The sequence below is a fragment of the Lonchura striata genome, chromosome 6 (genome assembly GCF_046129695.1).
Source record: "Lonchura striata isolate bLonStr1 chromosome 6, bLonStr1.mat, whole genome shotgun sequence".
Classification (NCBI taxonomy): domain Eukaryota; kingdom Metazoa; phylum Chordata; class Aves; order Passeriformes; family Estrildidae; genus Lonchura; species Lonchura striata.
This window is the reverse complement of record NC_134608.1, coordinates 3,681,664-3,705,901: the sequence shown is the minus strand read 5'-3', so window position 1 is coordinate 3,705,901 and position 24,238 is coordinate 3,681,664. Positions and strand designations below refer to the sequence as shown.

General features: G+C 48.2%; 1 protein-coding gene across 12 annotated transcripts in view; it reads right to left on the bottom strand.

Annotated features, from left to right (window-relative positions):
* KTN1 (kinectin 1) overlaps positions 1 to 21,931 on the bottom strand; it is a 77,275-nt gene extending 55,344 nt beyond the window's left edge. For 10 of the 12 annotated variants that reach the window (XM_031504899.2, XM_077783899.1, XM_077783900.1 and 7 more), the window contains exon 1: positions 21,822 to 21,931. The gene's annotated coding sequence lies outside the window, so the exon portion shown is untranslated. Of the gene's footprint in view, positions 1 to 2,929; positions 3,080 to 6,935; positions 7,093 to 21,821 lie in introns of those variants that run through there. The other 2 variants (XM_077783896.1, XM_077783895.1) reach the window with 2 other exon arrangements.
* Between the last annotated feature and the right edge of the window lie 2,307 nt (positions 21,932 to 24,238).

The following is a 24,238-nucleotide window of genomic DNA, read 5'->3' as shown; positions in this document are numbered from 1 at the left end:
ACAAGGTTAAAAAAACCTCATTTTGGAGTCAAAACAAGCCAGATTTTCCCATTTCACAACTGATTGCTATAAACAGACCTGGATTTTTGCATGAAGGATCCAAATATTCTCCAGACTGTTTTCTCCAAGAAGGAAAATAAGCCCCAAAAAAAACCCCCAACACCACTTAATATTGAAAAAAAAATCCACACATAATCCAAACTAATTAGGCAAGTGCAATTCCCAATCCACCAACTCAGTTTGAAACCCACCACGGGAAGCACATGCCACAACTCCATTTTCCTCTAAACAAGAAAAAATGACTCTTCAACTCGAGTGTCCCTTGGGACACCCATCCTCTTGGGAATGAAAGTCAAGGGATTTAACCCAGGCTGCTCAGAATATTTCCACTGCTGCTTGAAAAATGAAAACAGATGTGCCTACAGAGGGCACAGGGAATAAAACCAAGGAGAAGTTGCGTGGTGCAGGGAGAGGGCAGGCTCTCCTTGCCTCTGGGCAGAAGATTTACTCATTTCAAGTTGTTTTACCTCAATTCCTGACTGTTTTGTGAGCTACAATCACAAACTGGCTTCTGCCATCCTGCCACACTGCAGAGAGCTTGGTGTGGAGTCTGGCTCTGGCTCAAGAGGGAATAGTTCTTATATAGAATAATTTCTGGACAGAGATGAGTTCCTGTGATAATATATTTGTACAGTGCATTGAGCAGCACAGAAAGCTAGGCTTGGGAACACTAATTTGGCTATTAAGTTATCCAAATAAAAGACTTAACACTTCAATACACTAATTATTCATCAGTTGTCTTAACATTAAGTCTCCTCCCAGTTTGTATTTATTTTCTGCATACACGCAGCTCACTGAAAATTACAGGGTCTAAAATTACATCCAGCACAGAAAGTTTTGGAAGGGTTGAGAGGGATGGGAAGAAAAGCTTGTCTTTTGGGGGGAAAAAAAGCACAGATGCTCAAAACTAAGCTGGAGCTTTCAAAATGATTAATTACAGCTACTTGATAAACCCAGCTCCCTGCACTAAGTGATCTAATATTAGTCATCTCTTGAAGAAAACAGATCTTGAAAATTTGTCTCAGCCAAAGTCAATATTGAATGCTTACGGGGAAAAGCTAATCCCCAAAGTAAATATGTAATTAAGCAGATTTTTCACAAGTGTAATTAAGTTGATCATTACAATACATTATTGCACCAGCTACAATAGCTGAGCACAAGGAGCCCAGCAGAGCCCAGCTCATGGCACCAGCACACAGCCAGCCTCATGGCATGGACAGTCACACCCTACACATTTCCCAGCAGCTGACACCAGATGCTCAGGGCAAAGCACAGCCTCACGTGCTGCTAAAGAGGTTCAAGGCTCTCAAAGAGGGTCAGGAGGGCACGATGGCCATCGAGGCAGGACATGCTCCACAAAGTGATGGTTGTTCCGAGACCAGAGAGGAGAGACACACTGAAAAGCTACAGCTGCTTCCAGAGGAGCCATAAATACATCATGACAACAGCTAGTCCGGGTGGGGAACGTGTGCTGGACCAGCTGAGCTCTGATCTCAGAGCTGGACAAGCTCTGTGGAGCCTCTGTCCCCCACCCTGCTCCCTCCTCCCTGCACATCCCCAAAAACAGGATCACCTCCCAGATCTGGAGCATGACACTGCAATGATGAGGTCCAGAGCATCCCCAGGCTCCATTCCTGCTCCTGTCCCCCTCCTGCTCCCTTCACTTCCCCAAAAACAGGATCACCTCCCAGATCTGGAACGTGACACTGCAATGATGAGGTCCAGAGCATCCCCAGGCTCAATTCCTGCTCCTGTCCCCCTCCTGTTCCCTTCACTTCCCCAAAAACAGGATCACTTCCCAGATCTGGAGCGTGACACAGCAGAGCCCAGAATCTCTCCAGGCTCCATTCCTGCTCCTGTCCCCCTCCTGCTCCCTTCACTTCCCCAAAAACAGGATCACCTCCCAGATCTGGAGCGTGACACTGCAGAGTCCAGAATCTCTCCAGGCTCCATTCCTGCTCCTGTCCCCCTCCTGTTCATCAGGGCAAAGTCAAACATGAGCCACCCCAAACACTGATCAGAGGAAGGTAGACCTGACCTATGAATTCCATACAAAAATCCAGTTTTTCATACAGAAGCACAGTTAAAAAAAAAAAAAAAACTAAATCTAAATAAAAGTCTCAGGGTGTAACTAGAATTGATTAAGCACACAGGAATAGCAAGCAAAAGCTCTGCTCTGAAGGCCATACACTGATTTCTCATCTCAGCCCAGCAAGGGTATTTAAAACTCATTCCAGGAGGATCCCACTGCTGCTGGCTCTATGCAGAATGACAAAACAACATCCATCACACCACCCCCTGTCAAATTGTCTTTATAAAGTGGCATCCTTGCCATGGGGTAAATTGGCAGTGTTTTGGCTCACACACAGTTTCCAGTTGTCCTCTGACAATCTACAATTACTACAACAGTTCCATCATTTCCATTTATATTTCTATATTTGTATTTCACTGAAAAGCCATCTAGTAAAAAACAGAACCAATCTCGGGGTGGGGAGGGGGGGGAGAATTCTATGCCATGCAGAAAGAAACAGGATGAAGAAACTCATTCTATTAAAGCAGAAAAAAAGTAAATGCTGCATTGACACACCTTCACCTACCACCTTAACTGCTCCATTTAGTCTTACCATCCTGGTTAGGATACAGTCTCACAAAAAAAAAAAAAAAAAAGCATTTCTCCCCAAGAAGTGCTGCAATGGGACTTTTATCACTTGCAGCTTTAAAGTCTCCAGGGCAGCTGCACCAGCTCCCCACCCACCCAAACCCACAATCCCAAGTAAGGCACTCCCAGTAGCAATCCCTCCCTACTGCCTACAGAGGCACAGCGATTTTAGCTACACTTAAATTTCAATGTATTTGGTTAAATACTCACCTTTCATCTGCATTTGATATTCAGCCTGCTCTTGATCACGTTTCTCAGAGTGCAGCACCCGTGCCAGGCTCCCCCCTTGCAGACATGCTCCCGTCTCACCCGTAAATTCCAGACCTCACAACATCCCTTTAGTCATTCTGTGAAAGGGGAACAAGCTGCATCTGTCCCAGGCCGTGCACAGACCCAGTTACTGTTCCCATCCTGCCTTTAACAAAAGAATTGCACTTTTGTTCCCCAAACAGAGCCCGTGCCACAGAAAAATAACTATTTCTGAACTCCACTGTGCTATTACTGCCTGCACCTGACTTCTCCTGCCAGTTCATGCTGCCCTGGATTTCCTGACCTACCCCCTGCCTTTTTGAATTTAAATATCAAGTTTCACCCTCTGCAGATACCACATTTCACAGGATATTCATTCAGTTTAGGTCCAGAGAATTAACTTACTTGAGAAGATAGAAATAAATTATAGCTCCATCTGGCTAATGAGTCACTCATAGCTTAGCCCCAGCACATGAGAAGCGCAGCTTCTATAAATGCTTGGGTCCCAAAATGCACATAATCTTCAGGGATTTGTGCCTCTTTGAAAAACTAACATTAAAGAGGGGAAATACAGGTACCAAGGTGCCTTTTTTAAAATACTAAGCAGTTTAACAGATACCATGTATGATTTAGCCAAGGCAACAGCTCCTTTAATTGGGATATTTTCCTGGGATTTTCTCAAGCTGGCAAGCAGACTCACATCCAACAGTCACTAGGAACACAGCAAGAAGTCTCAGAGCTGTATCTGGATTCAATAAATTCCTCAAACAGATAACATTATTTTTGTTCTCCCTAATCTGCACGCAGTTTGGAACACGTTCCATATCAGCCAGCTGCAAAGAGGATCCTCTTGAAAACAGCTTTACTCCCAAGCTCATCCTCCCCCAGAGCTCTTCCAGAGATGATGCCCAGCAACTTGGGCAACTAAACCCAGATCTGCCACAGGCAAGGTATGAAATTAAACAAGAAGTTCTGACACTCCATGCCTATTCCACATTCGTACAGCAAGAGCAACCAGCTCTGTGTGACTTGTTTGCACTACCTGACTAAAGCACTGCTGGGCTCAAGCTCTAGGAAGGGGGCCTGCCAGAAAATCCTCAGGGTAGTTCATTTAACATCAGTGTTGGTACTGCATATGGGAAAACTGCAGAATTACAGCTTAGGTTGATTTAGTTTTGGGTTTTTTAAGCAGCTCTGTGTGTTACTGAAAAAACAAGATGGGTTTTTCATGCCCCAAGACAAGACAAAAAAAGACAGCAGAGCTGCTGTGATGTGATACAGAGCTGTTGGAGCAGGCAGGGATTTTAACCCATCAAACTTGCTTGAGTGCATTAACACCAGGCTAACTTCAGCAGGTGAGCCACACTGGGAAGGAAGGAGCCCCTGCAGTCCTCAGCACTCCCAAAAACACCCAGTGCAGAGAACACCAGCAAGGAGCTGACTGCACCCGAGCAGTTTTTAAACAGGAGAATTAAGGTATTGCACCTAAACCTCACCTGGCACCCATGTAAAGAAAAGGCAGAGCTTTCAGTAAGATCACACACAGTCTTCTCACAGGTCACTTTTAAAATGGCACAGTTTAAAGTCATGCACGAGGCACTCAGCCACCAGAAAAGCTGAAGGTCTAAATGGACCTGTGAGTTTTGATCCCAGTGGCAAATCAGAAAATTACAGAACAGAGTCATAGAATATCCTGAGTTGGAAGTTGGACCCACAAGGATCAGAGTTTAAATCCTGGCCCTGCACAGACACCCAAAAAATCCCACTCTGTACCTGAGAGTGTGTTCCAAACACTCCTGGAGCTCTGGGAGCCTTGGGGCTGTGCCCATTCCCTGGGGAGCCTGGGCAGTGCTCAGCACCCTCTGGGGGAAGAAAATTTCCTTATATCCAACCTAAACCTCCCCTGGCACAGCTCCAGCCATTCCCTCAGGTCCTATTGCTGCTCAGGAAGAAGAGATCAGCATCTGCCCCTCCACTTCCCCTTGTGAGGAAGCTGCACGCCAGGATCAAGTCTGTCCTCAAGTTCATCCCCTCCAGGCTGAACAAGCCAAGTGACCTCAGCCACTCCTCTCATGGCTTCCCCTCTAGACCCTTCACCACTTCCATGGCCCTTGGGTACTCTCCAGTACCTTTCTAACCTTATATTGTGGCATCCACATTACTGAGGGTAAAATTTAACTTACATATTTGTATACTTTTTAAATAATATAGTTTTATATCTCTTATTTCCATGATCTATTTACACCAATCCTCCCAAACCCAAGACTGGGGGAGAAGCATTATAAACAGCATTTCAAGCTCTGAATTTTTCATTTCAACACTTGCCCTGACAGCATGATTTGTGCAGCCACTGGAGAAAGCTGTAGACACTCAAAAACACCAACTGAGCCATTTCAGGTGTTAAAACTACTCTTCCCAGGAAGGAGACCTGTTCAAGGGAAGCTCAACAGTGCTTGACACCCCCTCCAAGGTGCTGACAGCAAGAGCAAAACTTGTCAATAAATCCTGCTCTCCACTTTATTTCACTGATACAATTAAGCCATTTGCAGAGCACAAGCTCAGTGCTTCAAATACCCTCTAGGTAAATATTTTCCATTCCAAACATGCCGCTGTTTGTACCATCTGTTGGGCTCTGTCTGCTCCCAGTCGCTTGATGTTAGTTAACACAGACAAGCTCTTTATTAAATTCCAGAAAGAGTAGCTTTGCTTCAACAAAAGCCTTTACTTTCACAGGGTTGTTTTTTTTTTTAATACAGCTTCAGAGCCAACACCTGCCAAAATGCAGCAGCAGCAGCAGTGCCGAGAGGAAGCCGGGAGCGCAATACGGCTGCACCCCCTCGCCACCAGCACCAGCAGATGTCCTTGATCTTGTCCCAGTGCCGGCAGCGGGGAGCACCCAGGTACCTCCCACAAGAGGTTTCCACCACAGCCCGGCTGCTCGGGCAAGTTCCTACAAGATAAGGCAGGGCAGGGATTCACCAGGAGGCAGCTGACGCCCTGAAAGCACCTGGGCTGGAGGATAAAGCCCAGAAGTGGAATTAGCACCAGTGAAAGTGGAGCGAGCAACCTCGCGTTGAGCCGGGGATAAACGCACACGCACCTGCTGCGGGCACAGAAAACCACGCTCCACATTCCTCACACGGGTATCCCAAACTGCACAGAGCCTGGCACAGCAGCAGCACCCCACTGGGCTCACCAAGCATGGGCACAAATACACTGATAGCAGCAATTGTGTGGCAGCAGGACCAGGGCAGGGAGTGTCCTCAGTGCTGCAGCACCTTCAGTCACAGCGGCAGTTTTGGGTCTCTCGTGAAAATAAAGATGTTGAGGAGATGGAGCTTGTCCAGAAAAGGGAAGAGAGCTAGGGAAAGGTTTGGAGCACCAGGGACAGCTGAGGGAGAAAGGAAGCTCAGTGGGAACCTTCTCACTCTCCACAAGTCCCTGCTGACAGGAGGGTGCAGCCAGGGGTCCTCAGGCTCTGCTCCAACAGAACAAGGAACAGGACAACAGGAAACAGCCTCACATTGCACCAGAGAAAGTTTAGATGGGATATTAGGGGAAATTTCTTCATTGAAAGGGTGGTCAGGTACTGGCACAGGCTGCCAAGGGCAGGAGTGGAGTCCCCATCTCTGGAGAGATTTAAAAATCATGTGGATGTGGCATGTGGGGACATGGGTTAGTGGTGGCAGTGCTAAGGGAATGGTTAGACTTGATCTTACAGGGCTCTTCCAACCTAAATGAGTCTATATTGCTCAGCACAGGAAAGTCTTTGGAAACCAAAACATTTCTTGCAGTATTTGTGAGGGGATGTCACTTGGGATAAAAGCCAGCGTGCGTCAGGACCAGCAAAAAATGTCCTTGGCTCCACCAGACTCCAGAAACTGCAAGTTTCCCCTTTAAATCACTAGCAGCCAACACACCCCTATTATCTCCAGAGTCAGAAGATAACAAATTATCTTTACACTACCTTTTTCCAAAGTGCTTGTAAAGAATCAAAGGTTTCTTTCTTCCAGCAGGAATTACTCAGCAAGTCTGCATCTTCCCATTGCTACTTCCAAGGAGTCCCTGAGGCTCCCCCAGCTCCTTCCTTCACACATTCATGTACAGACATGCTCTGCCCACACCACCATGAACTATTTGAGAGGCATTTTAAACACCCAAGCAGCCAGCTCAGGCTTTTGGGTAAGCATTTCCCCTTTTCCTGCTCTCCACGCAGGCAGGGAGCAGATCAGACATTGGCTCTTCAATCACCACCCGCTTCCATGCACAGGGAACTGGGAAGTGATACTTCTCAAAATAGGAAGGCACAAAAAAAAGATCACAAAATTTTCTCAAAATAATACTACAAATAAGAGCCAAATCTAGCAGACTTATGGCCAAAGCTGAGCTTAGGTTCCCTGTCTGAGCAGCAATTCCATCTGTCGTGTAGTATTTGAGCATCAAGGGATCTCCTGCAACATGAGCCCATCCAAAAGCACAAAGCTGGTACAGATTTGAGCCAGGACTCTTGGGTCAGACAGGCAAAACCATTAAACACACACAACCACACCTGAAATCTGCTTCTGCCCAGCACCTGGATAGAAGGGAGGGACCAGGCCACACCTGTTTTTATTCTAATTAGCTGTCTGGGAAGTTCTCAGGGGGTTGTACAATCCAGGCTGCTGTGACACTCCACAGCAGCTCAGCTTTACCACATACAAAAGCCACTTACACAGCTTTAAAGTGCTGTGCACCTCAACAAAGGCCTTAAGACAGCTGTTGTGGTCGAGTGTATAAACAGACATTCACAAGTTAATCTTCACCTTGGACCCACAGAAAGCCTCAGGGAGCAGCTACCAGTCCCTTAAAAGCCAGGGCAAGTACAATCCAAGTCTGAGCCCAGCTGGGTTTGCTCACTCTAACACAGCTTAATCCCTTTCTGACGCAGGAAGAAGTTGCATTACTCTAAGTGTGTTCATTCTGCACCTACCCCTGCCATGCTTTATTACTTTAACTCAATTAAAACAAGGTCTGAAGCACCCTTGGGAATGATGCACTTGACCACCCCCTGGTCATAAATGAGGTAGAACCCCAAATTCCAAGTAAAACAACAAAAAAAAAATGAAGGTCATCTCCTGAGAAATTTAGGGCTGCTACATCCCTTTCATCTCCTTACATCCAACTCCAAGTGTGGAAGGAAATTCCTGGCTGTGAGGGTGGTGAGGCCCTGGCACAGGTTACCCAGAGAAGCTGTGGCTGCCCCATTCCTGAAGTGTTCAAATACAGTTTGGATGGAGCTTAGAGCAGCCTGATCTAGTGCAAGGTGTCCCTGCCCACGGCATGGGGTGGAAATCAGATGGTTTTTAAAGTCCCTTCCAAACCCAAGTCACTCCATGATTCTGTAACAGAGGAAAGCAGGTATGAGCAGTAGCTTCTCAGTACTCAAATTCCTCTCATACCTTCACAGCAATCAGCAAAAAGAAAGCAGCTGGAATGAAACATCTTCCCCTTCCCACTGTATACAGCAAATATAACTATATTAATATACATTCCTCTATTATGAATTATTGTTAATATTTTTAAAAATAAATGCAAAAGAAGAGGAGACAGAAACAAAAGAAGCAAAGGCCTTTGATCCAGCTTTTTTTTTTTTTTCCCCTTAGCAGATTCTGTGAAAGTATGAATGGCATCTGAGTACTGGGAGGCTAATGCTCATTCAAAAAAACAACCCAGATTTTTATACACCAGAGCTGCAAAGAGTCAAGGAGAAAACTCGACTGCATTACTTGGCTGTGCATCCCAGGAGAGGTAAAATCCTCTTCCTGCACATCCCCAGCAGCAGAATTTTCCCTCCCCAGGCAGGCACAAGCTGTGCTGCCTCTGAATTCAGGGCAGAGCAGCCGCCCTCGGCGCCACAGCGACAGGAAAACCACGACAGATTGCTAAAGAGGATGGCATGTTGTTTATGGGTTGTGTTTCTAAAGTTTGGACATAACTGAGAAGAGATCAGGCTTAATTTATTGCTCCGTTCTCCAGATTTCTACTCAACTTTGCCTTTAAGTATACTCACCAGGCAACTTTTTAGCTTATTCACTGGAATTCCTCCACACACCAAGGAAGTTTTAAACCTACCACTTGTTCTGCAGCTCTCCACACCACCTGGTGCTAAAGCTTTTCTCCCCAATTTCTGACTAAGGCAGTCACGGCAACAGAGAAGGAAAAAATATCCAGCCTTCAAGGGCAAGCAAGTAGCTCAGAGTAACTTTAGCAGGTCCCTGGAAGTTGAATTTATTAACCTTTGTACCCCCACACCCCGAGGGTGCAGAGGCTGCCAGAACTACCCCAAACAGGCACAGCCCAACAGTGTCACACTGCTGCTTTCACCACGTTTCCACCCACACTGAATGAGGTCTCACAGGAGCTCAGGGAAGGAGGGATGTGTGCACCGAGGTGATGGCACAGGAGGGAGACAAGAAACCTCAAAATAAATGAATTTGGAAAATTTCCTATAGCAAATGTATCACCAAAGGTCTTCCTGCAAGAACATATTAAACTCATCTAAGAATATTAATCTTGTTCATATTAGAGTTTCTTTCCACTACAAAAATAAATCACACAAAGATATTCTTAGTCTGTACATTATAAAAGTGACTTTATCCAGACTAATTTTTGAATGCATATTGAAGGGATAAGAACAGAATTTTTCTGCCAACAAAGACAGGTATTAACCTAAGAGAATCTATTTAGCTTCAGACTTCTTAACCAGACAAGATTTTACTCAAGTGTGCACACGCTGTCCTTTACCCTGTTGCGAAAGGAACAAAAGAAGAGGAAATGACTAATCAAAGCAGCAGCACATTAATATATTTTGGTATGTGGAAAGGGAAAATTGTAGCTGGTATTTTTAACATTCTCAACAGGAGAATGCAGGGCCATGCATACACCAGCAGCCACAGAGGCTCAGCAGCTCCCAGGAGGGGAAAATAAAATAAAATAAAAGATAAAAAAAGTGAAGTTGTGTCCTAAAGAGGAGGTCTGTATTTTTCATTTTTCAGCATGATCTCTGCTGGAACAAGAGCCTGGACAGGAGGCACAGCTGGGGTCAGCAGCAAGGGCTGAGTGATAACAGGTGCACTTTGCCTGATGTAGGGAAAGCCCAGACTGGGGAGGTGCTCTGGAGGGAAAAGGTGAGAGTTTCTTGGAGCACTGCCACCAGCAAACACTCCTGTAAATCCCATTGCCAGCCTGCTCTGCTGGGTGCCCTCATCCACAAGCTGGCAAGAGATAGGGCAAGGAAAGTGTCCCAGGTGACATCCAGCAAGCCACAGCTCCACCCATCCCACACCATCCCAAGCTTATTTCCCCTCAAAGTTCTCCATTCCCTGCAGGAGCAAAGCACAGCACCTTCATGCACATCTTTCCTTGCAATTATTTTGTCACTGAACCCACACGAGCCAAGCCACTGATGTCCCAGTTCAACTGGATTTAACAACTGGGTTTTAACCCCACGCTCCCCCCTCCATGGGAAGTTCTTTGGGGTAGGTAACAGGCTTGCTCAGAGCAACAGGGCAGGAGCCTGACTACTGTGATAAACCCAAAATTAGAGCTTCCAAACCCCTTCCCTAATGGGATCAAAACCAATCAATCCACAGCCCGGCACGGTCATTTGTGCAGTGGGATGGCACAGCACAAAAGCTTTGCTCGCTCAGGAAGAGGAGCTGGACTGCTGCCTGTCTGTCCAGCTCCAATTGTTCCCACACTTCATAATTAAGGGCTACAATTCACCCTTTTTCCAATGCCAAACCCCAAAAGGCTCCTAACAAAACCATTCTAAATACTAAATGGGAAGCAACTGTAATTGTTCAGATTCCCTCCCCTTGCTCCAACACTGCTGGATGCAAGAGAAACTAATATTTAATGTTCTTACAGAGAGATTTGTGCTCAGCCACCCCATAACACAGCCACAAGCCTGAAGCTTAAGCAGGTCTTTACCCTGGTATCACAAAATGACAGCCCCAGTCATTCCAGCAACAAGATTTTCCCATTATTTCTGTTCAGTGTGCTGTTCCACACAGCTATACAAATAGCTTGGACCACTGACAAAAAAAAAGCTTCGTTAACCTCTCAGTGACTCGACAATCCTATTGTCAAATAGCAATGGACAAAAGGAGAAGCCAGCAGCACATGGATGCTCTCATCTATCCAAATTCCTAGAGGAAAATGAAATTGAGCTGTGCTGGGAACAGGCTGCAAGGCAGAGGAGAGTTGTTAGCTCAGAGGGAAATCAAAATTTCAGTGATTGTGAATTATATCAGATCTAGATGTTTTCATGTGGTTTCTTCTAACTACCTGGAGTCTCAAGATATTATTTATTGCACACATTATGTCTAAGCAGTTGAGTGATTTCAGTTGTCTCTAAAGAGAAAACTACTGTCAATATGGCACAGATGTAGCTAAATGAGAGCATCAGAAGGCAGCAAGTGAAACAAGATTGCTGCACCCATCATCAGACTGAGCCTTGGTAATTCTTCAGCTGCAAACAGAAAAGAATCAACAGAGAAGATCTTTCTTTGTCACCACACACAGTACAATAAAAGAATGGGGGGGGGGGGAAGTATCCACCAGTTAAACAACCAAAGTTCACAGAGTGATAATATATTTTCAAATGTGCCAAGAGTTTAGAAGTCAGGGGTATGCAGTAAGTTTCTCAACCCCAAGATTTTAAAAGGGCAGCTTCAGTTTAGGTTGGGTGACTGGAGGAACAGAGACTAAACACAGAGAAGTCAAAGTTCCTGTAAGCTGACAGAGGCATCATAAATGAAATTATCACCAACATGCACAACTATCAAACTAGAATTTAGGGAGTACTACGAGGCTGGAATTGCCTCCTCTTCAGCCCACGCAGCCTGCTAAGCACTGTATCAGCAGGTCTATTTTTACTTTTAATACTCTATACCACAGTCGGGGTCAGAAAGACACAAAAACACTGGAAAATCTGAACAGCCAGGCTTGAGCAGGCATTACTTGCTACCCTCCCTTCCTCTGTGCAGGAACAGCTCTGCTGCCCTGAGCTGCACCCAAGGAACAGGACCCTGCCCAGTTTCCTCTGCTCCCACCTTGAGGGAGGGGCTGAAGCCAGAGGACAATGCTGGCGTGGGAACAAATGGGCAGCAATGGGCCATGGCTGCATTTTGGCTGCACATTGGGAAAATGCTCTCAATCCTCAATCCAAGAAGGTGCTCAGTGCTGTAATGGTCAATCTGCAGTCTCTGCATGGAGCAGGGGCACTGTGTTTTATTTCATTCTTTTGCTGGTAGCAATCAATGAGTTTTAATCCATAGTCACATTAGTAATGACACCTCCAAAGAGGGTGAGATTTTATTTCAATCGTGCATTAAATTTAAAATCATTTGCCAGATTAAAGCATTGCTCACACTCTACTTACAAACCCCCTGAACACAGAGAATGTTTAGAGGCATGCTCAGGACTGAACTTGGACCACAGAAGGTCCTGCTGGTGATGGGGCTTCCTACAGCACTGATATTTTGACTTTCTACTTCAGAATTTTGCACCAGCTGAAGGCTGAACAAACTTCCACAGCAGATATGACTTAGTTTGGCTGCTCCACAGCAAAGTTGTACTTCAACATTTACCCTAAAGCACAGTATAATGCAAGCATAAAGACAGGACTTCTATATCCAAGATGGATCCCTGACATTGTAGAATATGGTGCTGTTAATATTGTTAGAAGCAAAGTTTCAAAATGGTTTAGGTACAAAAGAGGCTTCAGAAGCAATCCCTGCAGCACTGTCACCATACAAGTTACACCAGTGCATTTCAAAGCATAAACTGCATCATGAGCTGGAACTTCTAGCTCTATTTAAAAGCACAACATGAAGTTTTAAAATGCTGCTGAACTGTGGTCATTTCCCTGCTGAGGCAGGTGAAGGGTTAAGGCCTTTCTCTGCTCTCCTTTGAGACACTGCACATATCTCATTTATCAAGGGCAGCACTAAGAGCTCACCTCATCATCCACCCAAAACACCTCCTGCACTACAAGAATTTCACTGGCCACAGCTCCGTTGAGATGCCATCCTTACAGCTTCCACAACAAGGAGATGTGTTTTTGAACAGTACAAGGCTTCTTTTCACCTTGTTAACCTCCCTGTGCTTCATGGACCAGTCTGCTGAAGGCATTCACAGCTGAAATGATACACAGCTGGTGTCACCCCATAGTGTCATCACCCACATCCTTTAGGCTCCTGCAGGCAGCTTAAGAAGGTCACATGTTCTCACGAATCAGTGCAGTGTTTCAGCAGACCTCCAGGCAATATTTGTCTCTTAAAACACCCAGAGGAGGGGACTAGACTTCCCTCCAGCAGCAGTGAAAAGGCTCAAGCTCTTCCACAGACTTGCTTAACACTTGAATCACACCTGAGCCACATAGTGAAGGAGCTTTCTTTTACCACCTTCCTCATGCAGCTGTTGGTCCCCCAGGTGAGTGATGCTGAGGATTGCTGATGTTCCTCTGAGCAGCAGCAGCCCAGGGGATGCTGCAACCCTCCTTACTGGTCCCAGTTCCACAGTCCAGTTCACTGCATAGCTCCACACACAGTGCAGTTTTTGAGAGCTGGGCAACACCACATGAGAACCCTGCAAAAGGCGTGTTCAAAGTACATTTCTAAAGTTTTCCTGGTTCTTTCCACTTGTGACCACAAGGACCAAAACTGCAGGAGTCTCCTAAAGAAACTGGAAACAGTGAAATGTATATTTGAAGAGTTTTTGAGTTCAAGAAGCCAACACCACAGAGTCCTGCCCCCAAAACAGCCTCCTAACACAAGCACACACACCCGCCCCAATGTGCCCAGCATGGAGCTGAACTCAAGAACATGCCAGGTTGTTAAAAAGGCCTAAAAATGCTCAGCAAGAGAAATGCAGAGTAATTGAGGTCATTTCTCTCACGCTTCTCTGGGTTCTCACTCCCTTTGCTTTGCTGCCCCACAATCTGCTCCTCCTTTGGTGTGCAAGAATTGAATAAACACTTCATTGCAACCACACAGATCTAAACCTATGTGCCTCAAACTTAAGTTGCATCTCAAACTATCACTCCAGTAGCCTGCAATGCCAAGCAGGGATTAAAAAATCTACTGAGAAATACGTACACCAGACCTGAAGCCAAAAAATTCTTCTTTTGGCACACAAACATCATAGGAAGAGAGGTAGAAACTTGGAGGTGGACGGTGGGGGGCCAAAAAAAGGCAGGATTGTAATGGAAACAACTGATCAAGAATTTTCACAAGCCTTTAAAACTTCTGAAACTCAACCCCTTCGCCAGCACTTCTCACATGCCTCAGACTGCATACCATGTTATGCAAGTTCTAATTGTGCCTCCACAGCCCTCCCTCCCACCCACGGGCTCTGCACCTCAGCAAATCCCTGTGTGGAAGTACACTGAGGCAGAGAAGAACCCTCCTACACCTGGCCTGGGGTGCTGCCACCTGTGCAAAAAAAGCTTGGCCTTGCTGGGCATCTTGAACAAGGCTCTAAACCTCTTAAAAGTTGCTAAAAACCTTCTGGCTTTACACACACAAACCAAGCTGTAAAAAGGTTCACTAAATTTAGCATGCAACCCAATCCTAGTGGTGGTGTAGCACACACTGAAGATATGGAAGTGACCTTAGCTGGAAGGTAACAAGGAAAAACTGTCAGTACTCCCATTAAGCTGCTGTGGGAAAGCCCAGAGAACCCAATAAAATCCTAACAACACCTCCATAAATCCTCCAGGCAGCTTGGTGGTTTCCAAGGCTTTGAGATACCACCTCCACCTCTCTTCTGGACCATGCTGCTCATTGTCCACGATGGGGACAGGGTTGGGAGGAACCTTTACAGCACAATTCTCCATGAGCTTGGAAAAGTAAAACTTGATGGAGCTCCACCACACAAAACCAGGGAGCATGAAGAGAAAAAGCAGCTCAGTCCTTTGTCCTCCCATCACAGCTGGAGCCACACGTGCTGCCAACAGGTGTTGAACCAAGCAAAGGTCAGCAGGTGTGACAGGAGATACAAAATTGACTTGTAAAGTCCATTTTCTGCCAGTTCCCAGCACCACAGCCCCTGAGAAGTGCAGACACTGCCTGCTCCAAGGACAGGACACAGAGTCTCCCTAGAGAACAGCAAGCCAAAGAAGGCAAGAGTTCCCACCCAGTCTTGGTGGAAGGGGCCCTTCCTGGCACAGCACCCTAAACCTCACTTTCCAGATCTGAAAATGCCCTGGAAAAGCTCCAGTGGCTATGAGCTGCTGTAGCCATGGTGATGCTCTCAGGTACACCTGGAGCTGAAGCAGAGAGGAGCAGCAGAGATGCCACAACTGGTTCCATGTACCTGTTTTTAGGTCCTCACACAGAATTAAAGGCAATGCCAAGCTGGGATGTCCACTAGCAACATTAGGTGATGACTTAGAGGGCAAAACAGCACTAAACACCAAGGCAGCCTTTCAAACCAGTTTGGGAGGCAAGAAGCAACATCACTAACCCTGGCCTCCCACCCACACCAGAGAAGAGACCCTGAAGAAAGGGGCACATGGGAACAGTCCTGGTTACTGCAGGAAAGCATTTTCATATCCTATCACAGAATAGTTTGGATTGGAAGGGAACTTGAAGATCATCACATTCCAACCCCCTGCCATGGAGCAACCCTCCCAGGTTCCTCCAAGCTCTGTCCAACCTGTCCTGGAACACTTCCAGGGATCCAGGGACAGCCATAGCTGCTCTGGGGAACCTATGCCAGTGCTTCACCACCCTCAAAGGGAACAATTCCTTCCTAATATCTAACCTAAATATCTCCTCTCTTTGTTGAAATCCATTCCCCCTTGTCCTGTCACTATCTGACAATGCAGCTCACCCACCAGCTGACTGCCAGGGGTTCAAGTCACAGATGGGACCAAGAAAAAGGCACCACCAGCAGCTCTGCTGGTGACCTCCTGGCATCTTCAGCTGCAGCTGCTTGGCTTGTGCTTTCCCTTCTGTAAAATGGGCAGGTAAGTGTCATGCCAGAGCCTGGCAACTAGGGCACAGGGCAGGTGCTTGATGGAGAAACACCCATGTGAGCCACATGCCAGACATCAGCTTAAACACTCCTGCCACACAGCACTTCTCACCCAAGGCCTGGGAACCATTCACTTCCTCCAAGAAATTGGACTTTTTAATTTGTTGTCATCAAGCGTAGACTTTCCAACTTAAAACCCCACAGCAAACTGGCTGGGAAAGAAAAGCAGTCATGGCCAGTGGTCAGATCAAACCAGTAATAATGAAATTAGGAGCAGACTGATATTATGGGCTCTTTTATGAGTCAGTCATGACCCAGCCCAATCCTGGCAAGTTCCCTGAAGAGCTGCACCTTGTGCAATAGCTTAGTCATCATCTTCCTTGACAGCTACGCACTTACAGATTCTGAGTCCACTCACATTTTCCCATGAAAAATTTCCTCTCTGCCCTACTACAGGCAGGACAGAGTAGAGTGGTACCAGACTAGAAGTGGGCAGCTTGTCCCTTGCAGGGAGGAGATAAAGCTTTTATCTCCCAGACTCAACAACTTCCTTCCTGTGTAGTAGCAAGTGGACAAAAGACACCTTTTCACACCACAGAAAGGAACGAGATGTACTAAAATTTGTCACAACCCTGAAATAAAATACCCTGCTTACTGATTTCAGTCCATAAGGGAGAGTGTAAAACAGAATTAAGCCAACATTCCTTCTACAAGGAACTTGCAGGGTGGGATTTGGAAGCCAAAGAATAAGGAGCCCAAAATAACTCGGGCTGAGTTTATATTGCCCTGGCAGCTAAGCAAAAGTTGATAACGCTGGACGGAGGTACTTCCCCTCTGCAGGAATGAGAGTTGGATTGTTTTTGGAAGCACTATGAATCACAGACATAAATATACCAGGCTTTAAGAGCCTTTGACACCCACGTAATTCTGAACTCCAGCTTGATTTTCCCTGGGTCATTCAACACATGCTCGGTGAGCTGGACACAAGACAGGCGGGCTGAAAAGGTCACCTATTCAACTAATAGGTGCAATCCCAAAATCACAACGTTTGTGTTTTGCTGGATAACATCAACACACCTCTTCTGAGAGAAAAAGAGCCTTCCCTGATGCTCCTCCATTAGTCATTCAACTGCAACTTGAAGGAAAACAGGAGTTTTGCTTTATTTCCTCAATTTCACAGCATAAAAGGGTTTAAAGATGCTTCCTGCAGCAGGGGAGCTGTGATGCAGCAGCTCCAACAGAGCAGTGATTTGCAGGATTGCCTCACTGTGAGCAGATCCAGACAAGGAAGCCAGACAGAGGGATCAGCCAGAAGGAGGAGTGTCCAATGGAAAAAGAGGAAAAAAAAATCTGCAAGAAGAGCTGTTCCCTGTGTTTCATTACCGCTGAAAATCCTGCACACCTGAGAGCAAAGAGCTGTAAATGCAAACAGAGGTCAACACTATTTATAATAAGGATTATTAGTAAAACAAAAGGAGTAGCTTGTCTACATGACTGATTTACAGACACTTTCTCCGAGTCACAACGCAGCCCCAGTGATGCACAAGCAAAGATGAGCTTTCATCTGAAACAGAAAAAATGCTATTCCTCTAAATAAACCTTCATGGGAAGTAAAGGGGAAGAAACTACTTTTACTTCTCTTCAGTAACAGCAATTTACAGCTGTGGATTTTGGTAAGCAGGGTGGTCAGACAAAAACAGATCATTGCAGAGAAGGAGAGCTGCAAAGAAGTAACTCTTGACTGCCCCACAAACCTTACAGCTCCTGTCCCTCTCCCTCCCACCCCACACTCATTCCACAGCAAAACTCAAGGCTTGAAGGACCCAAACTACTTCTCTGCACCACAGAGTGACAAGGAGATAATGTTCTTTATTTGTGTTAGCACAGCTAGAGATTGTTTCCAGAGTTTTCATGTATTGGACACCATTCCTCTTTTTCCCTAAGAGACTTTTAAAAAAACCCTCACCTCTAGTTAAATTGGAAGCATTAAGAAGGATCATGAGATTTGCATTCTTTAGCACCTCAGATTATTAGAGTTTCCAGTGCTATGACTTCCCCTTCCAACTCCACACCCAAGTTTCAATTAAAGAATCTTCGTATTTGGGTGGACTTTGGTATTTCTTATACTGAGACACTGGAGAATCCAGGCTAACAAGATGGCCAAGGCAGCAGAATTTATGCACTCCCAGGAGATCTCTGCTTAATTTTGCTTTATGGAGATATCCTGCACCAAGCCTGCCCTCTGCCCAGGACCTATATTTAGGGACTGAGCTGACCCAACAGTGCCCCTGTAAGCTCATTTATTGAGATTCACTTATTCATTCTAATATAATCTAATTAGATGCAGCAGTCCTGTACACAGGCATGGCAGTGACCAGAAGAGGACGAGTTCACACACAGGGAATCCATCCCAGGTGCTCTCCCACAAAGAGGGGAAAAAGACCCCTTTGCAGAGGAATGGCAGGAATTACAGATGCCTGGGCATTATCTCAGAGCAGCACCTGGATCCATTCTGCTTCTTCTGTCCACCAGGTAAAAAACAATTCCTCAGCTGGAAGCAGCAGAGTACAGATCAATGCATGGTGCTTATCCATGAAAGGGCTACTGCTCCTGCTCCGAAATCACTGGAAATGGGGGCAAAAAAAAAAAAAAAAGCAGGAATCAGACTCTGAGGCAGTGCCCATGCCAGCAGGCACAGATGCATTCCCAAACTGCAGACCACAGACATCAGCCTGGAAAAAGTGCCAGAGTCCACACTGTAAGAAAATGCTTTAAAGGTTCCATTCTGGCAAGAAATAGGAGGTTTTCAAAGCTCCCAAGTACCCTCTCTCCTGCCACCAGCTGTAGTTCAGGCATGCGAACAGGAAGAAGCTTTTACATTTCTGAAAACATAAATAAATACTTTTTTTTTTAAGTCCCCATGTGTTTTATTTGCTTGGACATCTTGTATAACGATGAGAGGAGAAGCAGATTCCTAGGAGTCATGGGCTGGTAATTCTCCAATTTATCATCTCCACAGTTTATGCACAGTCATTAACAAGAAGTGATTTGTCTGGGACAGATTTAGCCCAGCAACTCCTTGTCTCATTAGCCTGAAACAATCACCCCAGGAATGTCAAAAAGTTTGTGAGCTTCGTGCAGCAATCAGTCCCCTCCAAAATATTCCTATTTTTAAAAATAACCCAATCCTGCTGCTTTGCCAGTGCAGAGCAGGAAGTTTAAGAGCTAAACACACACGCATAAAATTCCCTTTATATTAAAAAGGCTCTGATGGGTAAAGGCAAAAGGTTGTCGCTGACAAGGAAATCCTGAGAACATCAATAAGACAACAACTCAAGGAGACTTAAAGACTTCGACTTGTTTAACCTATGGAAACAAGGGGTCAAGAGGGGACCCGACTGCTCTAATTACATCAGGGAGGTAAAACAGTCATTTAAACCAAATGGAAACACTAGAACCAAAACCAAATTACACAAACAGGCCACGAGCACTGTGAGGATGGAAACTCAGCAACTGCTTGAGACTTCAAGGAGGTTCTCCAACAGCTCTCCTGTGGAGATGGAGAAAGAATAAACCAATCAAGTTTCACCTTGGAAGCGTTTATGTTATGAAAGGCATTCACAGCATGGATGGGTGCTAAAAACAGGGAAACTAAACTTGATTTGGGTTGCTGGCACAGTTTTGGAGTGAAGAGCAGGATGAAGAATTATTGCCTCCTGCCACTCTGCCTTCCGCTTCCTCCCCATCCCTGCAGGACAGCACAGGGGGCACTCACACTATTTACTCAGGCACATAATTGGGGTATGACCAGGGAACTAAACTTGGGAGCTGAAGGCTCACAAAGTCAATGGTGAGAGGTGGGTGCCTTGGCAGCAGCACAGGAAGGGATTAGGAGCAACCAAGTTCGATGCTTAAAATAAAACACATGTCCTGTCTCCTGTGTCCTCACACTTTAGGGTATCGGGTGTAGCCTGGCACACAGACCTGGCCATCACCTCTGAAATTCACAGGGAATTCCAGTTCCTAAGGGATTTTTTTTTAGCCCTAGGTTAACAGCACCCAGGGTCAAGAATGATTAGACATTTTCAAGCCATAACCACCAAATCTCCAACAGCAAAAGCAGATGACGCAAATGAAAGCTGTTACAGAGCTAACCAAGCAACGCCACAGCTTTACACAGGCTTGAGTAAGTCCTTCCCTTTTCTTCAAGGAGTTTCAGAAACAAAGTAGTCATCAGGTCTGTGACAGGGGATAAAGGATAAAATCAAAATCTCACTGTGCCCTTCAGATCCTGCTATTTCAGAGAGCAGAAAGCATCTTCCCAAGAGCAGCTAGAAAAGGGGGTGGTAAGAAAAAAACCTACCAAAAAAGGTATTTGGTAATAACTCTACCAGGGAATTAGTGTTTCTTTCCAATCCCCAACCTTTCACTGCTGCAGTTACACACAAAAGTTATTTTAATCACAGTATGCAGAAAGCAGCATCAGCATATGAGGCAAGAGAAAAAATATGTGGTAAAGCGAGTTGCATGGCCTGTTCCAGGGCAGAAATTACAGCACAGTTACAGGCAAGAGGTCCACGAGGCAGAGAAACACTTCCAGCCCAAGCCAAACAGGAGGATGATAGTGATCCACAGAGAGAAAAGGCAAGGAAAAACATCTGAAAGAAGCTGGAACATAGGAACTGAATTCCTTCTCAACTTTTGCAGCAACCAGTTCGGACTGCCCAGCGAGAGATTTTTGCCTTGTCATAGGTAAAGACATGTTAAATAGAATAATCATGTCAACTAAATGTCATTTGTGTTGGTGGGCAGAGGCAGTAACACAAACACTAAAGGAACTCGGGGGAAAAAGGGGAGAATTTTAAACAGAAAAGAGCTACAGCAGGGTATCAGCTCAGTTCCTGTGAGCTCCCTCTTCCACAAAGTGAGAAATATGTTTGAGGTTTTCAATCAGTGACCTCAAAATACACAGCACTGTCTTAGCAAGGATGTGGGGGGAAAAAAGGTCATAAAATGACAAATCTAAAGCACACGGGTGGATGCACATCACTGGAGAGCAGAACTTGTCACTGTCTAATGCAGAAAAGAAGCGAAGCTACGTTATTCTTAATAACCACCTACTCAATTAAAATACTTCATCAACTGAAGGCAGCCGGGTACAAAAGGTGTAGCTTTCCCACCTTAACCCCTCATTCCTTCTCCATAACTTGCAGGCTGGAGGAAGGGAGTCAGCCGTGAGTAGAGGAGAGGTGATATGGGCATGAACAATTCCAGGGTTAACAGAGCTGCACACAACCCGTACCGGTGCTGTACAAATGAAACAGCACCGAGAACATCACCTACGAGGGTGGGGAAGCAGCATTTGCGAGCATCGGACCCCAGCACGGGCACCCAAGGCGGCCCAGACCGCGGTCACGAAGCGCAATGCTCATTAAAGCTCCTACGGCCACCCGGGCGCTGCAGCAGCCGCCGCTCGCCAAACCTCACCCGGGGCTCGGACAGCCGCGGGGAACGCGCCGAGATCCCATTTCGGCCGTCAGATCTCGCCCAGCCGCCCCTCGGCGGGCGGCTTAACGCGGCAGCTCCGGGAGCACCGCGGACGCGGCGTGCTCGCCCCGCTCCACCCGGCTCGGCGGAGATGCGCTCGGCAAGCACCGGAGCCCCCAGACCCCACCGGCCCCGCGGCAGCGGCCTCTCCCGCCGCGGGGCCGCGCCCGGACCACCCCCCGGCCGGGCCGCAGCCCCGGGCCCGCCGCGGCCTGGGCCCGCCGCCCCTCGCCGGAGGGCCCGGCCCCGCGGCGGCCCGCGGCGCTGCCCGGGCGGGACTCACCGAGACGGCGGGCAGGGCAGGGCCGTGCCGGGCCGGGGCTGCGGGGACGGAGCGGGAGCGGCCGGTGCTGCGCGGCGCGGGCGGCAGGAAGGGGAGGAGGCGGCCCCGCACGTCCGCCGCGCCTGCGGCCGCCCCCCCGCGCGTTAAAGGCACCGGCACGGCACGGCCCGGCCCGGCACGGGGAGCCCCGGCAGCGGGGAGCGCCCGCCCGGCTGTGCCGCGGGTGTGGGTGCATCGCCCGTGCGCTCGGGGATCGCCCCCCGAGCTCCCCACGCGGGGATCCCTCACCTCGTCCTGAGGTTCGCCCACACCACGCGGGGATCCCCGGGAATCACCCAACCAGGCTCTCCCCACGCAGGGAGCACCCACCCAGGCTCCCTCACACGGAGATCCCCGGGGATCACCCACCGAGACTCTCCCCACGCAGGGATCATCCACCCAGGCTCCCTCACACGGAGATCCCCGGGGATCACCCACCGAGATTCTCCCCACGCAGGGAGCACCCACCCAGGCTCCCTCACACGGAGATCCCGGGGATCACTCACCGAGATTCTCCCCACGTGGGGATCCCCGGGGATCACCCACCCAGACTCCCTCACACGGAGATCCCCGGGAACCCTCACCGAGACTCCCCCCACATGAGGATTCCCAGGGATCCTTCACCAAGACTCTCCCCACACGAGGATTCCCAGGGATCCTTCACCAAGACTCTCCCCACACGAGGATTCCCATGGATCCCCCACCCAGACTCTCCCCACACGAGGATTCCCAGGGATCCTTCACCAAGACTCTCCCCACACGAGGATTCCCAGGGATCCCCCACCCAGGCTCTCCCCACGCAGGGATCCCAGCACCCCCCAGCTCCCCCATGCTGCAATCCCTCACCTGTTCCTGAGGATCGCCTACCTAGATTTCCACCAGACAGGGATTCCCAGGGATCACCCACCCCCAGTTCCCCCAGACAGGGATGCCCAGGGATCTCCCCACCATACCCCACCCATGGACAGGGATCCCCCACTCAGACCTCCCCGAGGTAAGGATCCTCCCATCCAGGTTTCCCACTCGCAGGGAACACAGGTCCACCCACGCAAACCCCACCCAAGCGTGGGAATCACCTCCCGCACGCAGATCTCCCCAGGGATGTGTGGGGACCATTCTCCCCAGGCAGGGATCCCACTGCCCGGACTCACCGGGCACAGGGATCGCCCATCCGGCCCCCCAGTTCCAGCCAGTTCCCACCATCCCCTTTCCCGGAGCTGGCACAGGTGTGGGATTCCAGGGGCCCAAGGCAAGCAGACAGAGCACACCCCAAAGCCTCCTCCAGGACATGAAAGAGACCAGACACCTCACGACCAGGAAGGAATAGGGCTTGTCCTTCAATTTCCCTTAAATGTCTTTAAACTGCCCGGCAGCCCTGCCTGCAGCACAGACATACCAGGGGCTTATTCAGTGACATCCCAGCAAGCTGTGGAGTCTGCAGGGAGGGAGATTAACTGGATTTTTTTCAGCTCTGAGTTCTTAGAGCCCCAAGTGCTTCTTCCCTCTGACGTGGATCCTTCTCAAAGTGCTCACAGGGCGGATTTCTTTCCCCTGCCGGAGCTCAGCAGCTGGCCACGGCTCTGTGGGTACCCACGGGGATGGAAAATGTTGCTCTGTCGGTTACTTGGGGACAGCGAAACAGCCCAAGAAGCCATCGAGGGCACCCGTCCAGCTCCAGCGCTGGGGGACTGACATTAACTCTCAGCTTCCCGGAATCCCAAACACACTGGGGAAAACACAAGAAAATGCAGAGTTTTGGGCTCAGCAGGACGGCTGAGCCAGCGGTGGTTGTGGGGAAGTTCTGGTGCTGCTCGGGTATCCCCAGGGTCCGGCTGCAGCCGGCAGAAGGGAGTTATCCCAGCAGGGAGGCTGGCATCACCCCGGGGCTTTGCACACACCCTCCCATCATTTCTTCTCACCTCTGGCAATGAGGAGCCTGGTTTGACTTCCAGGCCCTGTTGCTCAGAGCAAGCCATGTGTTTGTTTGTTCCGCAGCACTCGGTATCAAAGCCGGATTTGCATGGAGCTGCCGGGAGAGCTCAGCATCCCCTCCTGGCCAGCCACGCGTGGCACTCAGCTGCAATCCCGCCGCATTCCCAAACTCTCCGGAGCAAACAAAGGCAGCGGCATGAGGTGGATGCTGATTGATGGAAGCTGTGCCCTTGCCTGGGAGGTGAGAGCCCGGAGGGGTGGCCACGGGGGTGTGTGTGGCCGGACACTTGGAATGTGTGACCGGTCATCAGGTGGCCAGGAGCGTTCTGCTGCTTCATCCCGGAGCTTCCCTGGCTCAGCACATCCTGGCCGGTCACTCCGCTGCTGAGAGCAGCACATGATCCAGCCAAAGGCAGCATCCCCACCCTGCACTTCCAAGGTGGAAA